Below are 9,007 nucleotides of genomic sequence, written 5' to 3'. Positions count from 1 at the left end.
CTAGCTCTTTCTCCTTTTATTTAACTTCGAATGTCTCATACATAGCAAGGCCTATATTAATGTTTGTTCAATTTAATTGAATTGAAATTCATTTCATTCACTGTACTCCACTATCCAATATTTGAGAATGCTCTGGGCATTGTTTATACAGGCAGTGCTCACTCTTCCAGCACAGTAGTGCAGAACCGTAAAAGTGACCGTGCAAGCTGGAGCCGTAAAAACCTAGCTTCATAATCAATGAGGACAATCTAGTTTGTTCTATGACCTTTACGTATTTTTCTCAAACGATTAAAAACTCCCTCTGTTATAAATGTGTAGGGAAATGACAAAAAATAGTAAAACCAATATTTATTACACTAATTTAAAATACTAGAAACATAATTAAAATGTCTTGTTTCTTTGTAAAAACGCCTTATCATGGGTAGTTTGCATAGTGCCTGCCTTCTCGTTATATAACTTACAACACAAAGTGAGCATCTCTGTCATGCCTTGGCAAATTGTCATACTCCTTAGTCTGGATCAGCTTCCAATATTTTTTTCCCTTTTTTGCTTTCAAGTATCTGTAAGAGTTCCTTTAGTGCGAAGTGTCGACAGCATTATTTCTCCAGGAACATCTTCCTCCTCCTATCACAAGCACTCTTCTCATTTATGACCGGGAGTCCATCTGCACTAAGTTCCTCTGGCTGCATATCTGGAGTTAAATGGCGGCCGTGTCAACATCCTGTGGCCGGCTATTTCTTCTTTAACTTCATTTCCATTTGACTCAGATTTCACCTCTATCATTTTTCATTTCTTTGCTGAAACTTAATCTTTACTGGCCAACGCCTTCTTATAATCATACATTTGTGTAAAACGCCACTGGAAGACAAGGGGGCAATGCAGCTACACACTTTGCTGTCTGTGTGAACTGAATAACAGATGCTCAGGCACTGATCACCCACAGACGGACTTCAAAAGAAGTGGCATAATTGGTCACAGACCTTGATGTGCATCTGTTTTTTACATAGTGATTTGTAGACTGAAGAACTAGCAGTGATAGCTGAAATTTGAACTGTACTTGTTGGAAGATGATGTGATTTAACTATCCCATAACCGAAACTTGTGTATATCGGAGCTGCACAAAGTAAGAATGTCCGTACTTCCTTTTTGGTAGGTAAAAAAATTCTTACGTGGATTTTAATAAAGCCACAAAGCTGGTCCTGGCCTGCACTCTGTTGGTCCTGAGTAAACAAAACCAACCATTGTTTTTAGGCTATCTCAGTATAAAAGTTCTAGAAATGTGAAGTAGTATTACTTAGGAAAGTGTAGAGTGGACATGCTTCTAATATTCTTCCTGATGACACAAAACATTCCAAATATTTATCTATATCTCTTATAGAATATAGAATAATAGATAATAATTTTCAATCATCACCTACCCCATTAGTCATCTCTGGGCAGTTCTAAGTTTAATTAGGTATAAAAATAACTAAAATTTACAAGATTAGCATATGATTTTCCCGTTCTCCATCACTCATTCACAGAGCCTTTGCTCACGTTGCTTTCAAACTATTATGTAGTTACCATTTTGTATTTAATGAGCTTCTCATAGTGTGACATCAAATATCTTTCTAGACTAAGCTCCTCTTTTTAAATTTTCCTGGAGATGGTTCAACATATGCATATCGATCAAGGTGATATGCCATATAACAAAAGATTTAAATCATGTGATTCTATCAATAGATGCAGAAAAGGCATTTGACAAGTTACAACATCCATTTATGATTTAAACCTTAAAAAAAAAATAGGTATAGGAAGAAAGTACCTCAATATAATAAAGGCCATATATGACACACCCTCAGCTAATATTCTACTCAGTGAAAATTGAAAGCTTTTTTCCTCAGATCAGGAACAAGACAACAATGCCCACTCTGACCACTGTTAATCAACATAGTACTGGAAGTCCTAGCCACAGTAAGCAGGCAAGAGAAAGAAATAAAAGGCATCCAAAATAAAAATGAAGAAGTAAAACTGTTGTTGTTCACAGATGATATGATTCTATATATAGAAAACTCTAAAGACTTCACCAAAAGACTATTAGAAACAATAAACAAATAGAAAGTCGCAGGATACAAAATCGATGTACAAAAATCTGTTGCATCTCTGGATACCAACAATAAAATGTCAGAAAAAGAAATGAAGAAATGATATCACATGCAATTTCAACAAAAAGGATAAAATACCTAGGAATAAACTTAAAGGAAGTGAAGGACCTATACGCGGAAAACTATAAGACATTGTTGAAAGAAATTGCAAATGACAAGAAGAAATGGAAAGATATTCTGTGTTCATGGATTGGAAGACTTAACATAGTTAAAATGGCCATATTAGCTAAAACAATGTATATATTTAATGCAACCCCCCTTTAAATTCCCATTGGCTTTTTTCAAAAAAAAATAAAAAATCCTCAAATTTGAATGGAATCACAAAAGACCCCAAATAAACAAAGCAATCCTGAGAAAAAAGAACAAAGCTGAAGGTATCACATACTCTGATTTCAAATTATACTATAAAACTACAATAAACAAAACAATAAAACAGAATCGAGAGCTCCAAAATGAAGCCACATGTATATTGGCAACTAATATTCGACAAAGAAGCCAAAAACATACAATGGAGAAAGGAAAGCTTCTTCAATAAATGATGCTGAGAAAATTGGAAAGCCATGTGAAAAAGAATAAACTAGACAGCTATCTGATACATACACAAAGATTAACTCAAATGGATTAAATATAGGACCTTGAATATAGGACCTGAAACAAAATACGTAGAAGAAAACACAGGTACTAAACTTATGGACCTTGGTTTCAGAGGGATTTTTGTGAACTTGACCCCAAAGACAGGGGAAGCAAAAGCAAAAATAAACAAACAGAGCAAAAATAAATGAATGAGACTACATCAAACTAAAAAGTTTTGGCACAGTGAAGGAAACCATCAACCAAACAAAAAGGCAACCAACTGAAGGGGAGCAAATATTTGCAAATGATAACTCCGATGAAGGGCTAATATATAAAATATGTAAAGAACTCGTACCACTCAACACCACCACCAACAACAAAACAATTCAATTTAAAAATAGGCAGAGGACCTGAACAGAAACGTTTCCCAAGAAGACATGCAGATGGCCAACAGACATATGAAAAGATGCTCAACTTCACTAGCTATTAGGGAAATGCAAATCAAATCATAACAAGGTACTACCTCACACCTGTTAGAATGGCTGTTATCAATGAGCCAAGAAATAAGTATTGGAGAGGATGTGGAGAAAAGGAGATTTTCATGCACTGGGTCATATGGTAGCTCTATTCTCAATTTTCTGAGGACCTTCCACACTTTTCCATAGTGTGGTGGTTACTGGGGGGTGGGGAGTGGGTGGAGGATGAAGAGGGTAAAGGGAGTCAAATATTTGGTGAAGTAAGAAGACCAGACTTTGGGTGGTGAGCCCACAGTGCAATATACAGACAATGTATTATAGAATTTTACATCTGCAACTTATATAATGTTATTACCAATGTTGCCCCAATAAATTTTTTAAAAACTTCCCTAGGAACTCTCTCCTGTTCTAATTAATTCTCCTAGTATTGAATTTTAAATACCTCTTTTGTATCTAGAATGCGTGGTTATTATATTTAGGTTCTCTGTAGTAATTCTAGAGGAAAAAGAAAAGTAATGGAAAATTTAAAAGCCATCTTTTTAAAAGCTAGTGACACCAATCCTCGAAAAATACCCCAACATTCCAGGTTGTCATGGGGCTCTAGAAAACAACATCCAACCAGATAAATCCAAAAATAGTCTTGGGCCTAACTTTGTCACACCACAAAAAAACTTTAGCAGTTGCAAAATTTTCCTTCAAATTTACCCAAAGTTTATTTGGTGAATTCTGGTATATGACATATATCTGTTTATGGGGAAGCCAAAATGGTCTTGGTAGGTGGTGAGTACCAAGTAGATTCATTCTTTGCCTTTCTTAACTCCAGAAACTCCCTAACCTAATGCCAAAGATATCATTTTCCTAGAAAAAGATAATAGTCAGGACTTTCTCTGATATCTTTTATATTAAAATTAAAATTCATTCCGGTGAAATATTTTAAAAATAAATTGAAGTATATGTAGTACCTAAAGACCGCCACATGGAGGCGTGTAGTACATTGCTTTGTAACTGGCTTTCGATCACGACTACTTACTTAAGCCTTCCTCATAGGTGATAGTACTAGTCAAGAAATTAAACTTGTAAAGCCCAGGTGGAACTTAATTAGTAGGCATCTCCTTGTCTGTGTGTACAGGTGGTGTGAACTGACAGCTAGTGAGTCTTACACATTTGAAGAAAAGCACACCCCTCCGTTCTTTGTGATGATCATATGTTGAAATCAGGAAAGAAAAAGTCACATGGTCATCTTTTTTTCCTAGAAACTCCACCTAAACCATAAAAGAGAAATGATCTATATCCTATTACTTAAAGCATTCAAGCAAGGAGGTCTATCAACCGTCTTGTTCACTTCTGAGCAGTCATCACAGTGTGATCATTCTCGCTTTGTCTGACCAGATGGAGAATGGCTGCAATTCTTAAGAGAGTTATAACAATCACAGATATAGCATATGCAATACAATGACACCCTGTTTATCAGAGGAAGAATACGTTCTGGCAAGTCTTGGAAATTAAACCACTCCAGAATAGAATACTAGAAAACACTTTCCTTATTAAATAAATTATTTTGAAATGAAGAACTTTAAAATGAGGCCATGTGAATAGCTTTGAAATATAAAACACAAAATTTGACAGAATTATAAGAAAAAGTGACAAATGCAATAATGTGAATTTTTTAATATAACTCTCAGTGACTAAGACACCAGACAGGCAAAATTTTTAGTAAAAATAGAGACTATATTAATAAGAATATAATATAAGTAGTATGACTATAAACTTCATCTAATAAACATATATAGAATCTATACCCAATAATTAGAGAATGTATTTACTTTTTAAGCACAATAGAAACATCGCAAAATTTGACTAGATGCTGGGCCACAAAACAAGGTTTAAGAATACCAAAGAATCTACATCACATAAACCACATTCTCTGACTGTAATGCAGTTGTTAGAAATTATTTTTAAAAATATGACTTAAAAAAGGAAACACATATTTTAAAATGTAAAAATATAAACAGTTCATGGTTTAAAGAAATCTAGGAAAATTTTTAATATTTACAACTGAACGGAAACGAACCTGTTATATATCAATAAATCTAGGATGTAGCTAATACCGTACTGAAGGGGAATGTATGGTTTTAAATAAATATATTAGAAAAGAATTAGGCCTCAAAATTAATGAGCTACGCTTCCAAGGCAAGAAATTAGAAAAAAAAAAAAAAAGAGCCAACAAAAGAAACAATAAAGAGTAGAAATCAATGAAAAAGAAAGCAAAGATATATATCTTCCCTATTATATCTTTGTTTTAGATTTAATTAATTTCGGTTCTAGGCCTATCCAGTTTACTCCCCAAATAACAATAGAGTAACATATCCTTGATACCAAAACCAGACAGGGACAAAATCAGAAAGGAAATTATAGGCCTAGCTTACTTAGGAATAGAGATGCAAATATTAGCAACCCGAATCCAGCCAATATAATAAGAATACATATTATAACCAAATGGGCTTACTCCAGGAATACAAAGATGATTAAACAATAGAAAATTACTTACTGAAATTGATCATAACAACAACTCTACGATTGTGTTTATACGTGAAGAAAGATGATTTGCTAAAATTCAACATCCATTAAAGACAAAAAGAAAATAACAACCTGGGACAGGACAGAACATCTTTAATGTGCTCAATCTTGACTTCAGAATTAAGATGAAGAGGGAAGGGTCAAAAATAGCGAAGACAATTCTGAAGTGGAAGAACGTCCTAGAAGACTCAACAGATTCTGTGTAAACCACCCTGTGGTTTTGGCGAATGGATATAAACCGAAGCGCACCAGGGCGAGTCCACCACAAATTAAAACTTAACGTTTGACAGAGAATATGCTAACTCACTGAGGAAAAGACAAACCATCCAAATGAATACAGCGGCGCAACTGGTCTTCCACGTGGAAAAATGATTTAATAAATCCCAACCTCACATCGGGTAAAAACTCGTTCCTAGGAGGTTTAAGGCCTACATTTGAAAAACAAACTTTAAAACAACTTTTTGCAAAAAAGACGGAATAACATACTTATGATCTTAAGGCAGAGCTGGGTTCTTAAATAAAACATACATTTAATGGTGATATAATTAAAAATTTATGTTCAACAAGGACGTGATGAAAATAGAAAACAATAATCTGCGAGAAAGAAATGTCCGTGATGCATATAATCAAAGGATTAATATCCAGAATATAAGAATGAGTTTAATATAAAAATGGGTAAAAATATGAGTGAGCAATTTATAGAATGGCCTATTGTTATATGAAAGCTATTCGACATAGTTTATAACCAAGGAAATGTGAAGTAAAACAACAAATAATTTCATACCCATTAAATATATTTTAATTAACAGTTTAATAATACCAAAGGTTGGTAAGGTTGTAGAAATGTGGGACTCCCATTCACTGCAGATAAGAGTATTTACCGATTTAGAGAGAAAACGACGACATTTAATAAAGTGGAAGGCATGTAAATCTATCACCCAAAATCCATTCCTAGATATATATCACATAGAAATTTTCACATGTTTCTAGAAGAAATATGCAAGAATGTTCATTACAATATTGTGTCAATGAAATATCGGAAGCAACCTGGTCCATCAACAAGATAAGGGATCAATATAATGCATGTTTACCTGTAACGTAATACCATACAGTAGTTAAAAGAGTCATCAACTGAGTATCAAAAAATATAAAATGGGGGAGAACAGCAGATTGAAGAATGATGCATCTTGATCTCTTATGCATGAAATTTCAAAGCATACATGTATTGTATATTGTTCATGAATCAAAATATATGTAGAAAAACAAAATCATGTGGGGAAGGATAATGTCACATTTAGGACAGTGATTACCTTGGTGGAGGGGAGGAAAATGGAATCAGAGAGTGATAAAAAGGAAGCTTTAGTTTTCCCTACAACATCTCAATTTTTTTAAAAAGATTTCACAAAGATGTGACATGTAGTTGGTGGGGACATAGATGTAATATTCTTCTCTGTATTTTTTCTATTTACTTAAAATATATTGTGATTTTAAAAAAAGAAGTTAGCAATATTCTTTCAAATACAAATGTATGGTGATCACTTGCATTGGTGGAGGAGAAGGCCGGATAAGAGAACATCCTCATGCAGGTCTCTAGCATAGCCTGGCACTTAGGTACTAACATGGCCCATGATCCAAGCTTGGAAAAGGTGAGATGTCCCCAGTTTGGACTGAGACAAATGAGCTAAGGTCCCCAATGCTAGGAGGAGAAATTACCATGACTTTTTCCTACCCGCTTCTTTCCTGCTTTGTTGCCCCCAGCTCCCTTTTCTTCCATCTCTTCTCTCTTCCTCTCTAGAATGGCGTGAAAAGCCACAGCTACCTAACTTTAGAGGAGGAATGTAGCTAAGCATATAGCTATGTCACTGCCAAGCCCAATAGGAAATTCCTCCAAGCATTGGGGAACCTCCATTTATTAGAGAAAAACAAAATTCTAGGATATGTACGATTGATCATATACTAGGGATAGTCTTCTAGTTTGAAACATTAGACAGTTCATGGAAATTCAAGCATATATGAAAGTTCTACAAAAGTTCTACTAAAGCAATAATTTATTAGGCCAACAAATTATTATTAAGCCTTAAAGGAGAATAAGAGACAATTATATTAACCTTTATCGACTTGTGTTAATCACACAGATATTTAAATTATACTTAACAAAATTGTAGTTAACTCTTACATTCTTGAATATATCCCAATATTTTCATTGTTATTTCCAGGATAGTGACAGTTTCTCATAATAAACTATATTATTGGATTGCTCTCTATGAACAGAATTCTCACTGTGCAAACACAGAATTATGCTTATCATGAGTTTGGAATGCCTACTTAACTAGATAGACATAAAAGAAGATTGAAATTTTAAGTATTAAATTTCCCAAAGCAGTATATACATAATTTAAGAATTATTTTATTTTGAACTGTATTTTTATATGGCAAAAACTCAAACAATCCAAATGGGTATAAAATTAAAAGTAATTCTCTCTCCTGTGCATTGTCCCCCAGTCCTCCTCCCCTGAGGCAGCCATTGTTATAAATTTCCTATGTGTTTCTCTAGGATACTTTACACATAGATTACATGCACCAAAAATAACTTTTTAAAAAAGGAATGGTATCTCAAAATGTCTTAAGTTGACGTAGCATGTTCAATGCTTCTCTATTTGTGGCCAAATAGATATATAGCACAGAATCTTCAGACTTGGGGTCAGACACGAAATAAGTAAAACCCAATCTCAAGAGCAAGATGACAGATGTTATATTGTCCATTAAACTTTTTATAAAGTCAGGAGAGAACCGAGTGTCCATGCAGTAAGTCTTAAAACTGGAATCTGGTACCGATTAGACAGAAACAATTAATTGACATGTATAACTAGCCTGTTATGATGTATCATGTAAGGATATCAAAGTATATTTAGGTAAATATTTTGTCTGCGATTAAATGGAATCTTTAAAAGAACTGATTATACAAAAGCATATATAAATCGTTGCTTTCTTAATAAGCCTAAAATTTAGCCAGATCTGAAATACTGCAAGAGGCTGCCCAGTTAATCTTTCACCACCTCTGCTAAAATGTTATCAGTAACAAAGAGTTTGAGACAAAAGTCTCGGTAGAGAATATGTGATGTCCAAGAGTATAGTTCATATCAGCTTATTATGTTTTAACCCAATATATTTGGTATTTCCCATGGAGAAAAAGGAGTTTTTGTTGTTCTTTCTGTGTTTTTTTGTTTTTGTTTTTTT

The 9,007-nt window shown here is 33.9% G+C and overlaps 1 protein-coding gene and 1 long non-coding RNA gene across 2 annotated transcripts in view; one reads left to right on the top strand and one right to left on the bottom strand.

The window, feature by feature from the left end:
* The window catches only part of LOC111742690, a 202,181-nt gene that overhangs the window by 120,429 nt on the left and 72,745 nt on the right, over positions 1 to 9,007 (bottom strand). The window lies entirely within an intron of this gene.
* CPA6 (carboxypeptidase A6) overlaps positions 1 to 9,007 on the top strand; it is a 239,635-nt gene that overhangs the window by 185,972 nt on the left and 44,656 nt on the right. The window lies entirely within an intron of this gene.

Source organism: Pteropus vampyrus, unplaced genomic scaffold (assembly GCF_000151845.1).
Source record: "Pteropus vampyrus isolate Shadow unplaced genomic scaffold, Pvam_2.0 Scaffold99, whole genome shotgun sequence".
Taxonomy (NCBI): Eukaryota; Metazoa; Chordata; class Mammalia; order Chiroptera; family Pteropodidae; genus Pteropus; species Pteropus vampyrus.
This window is presented reverse-complemented; position numbering and strand designations above follow the sequence as displayed.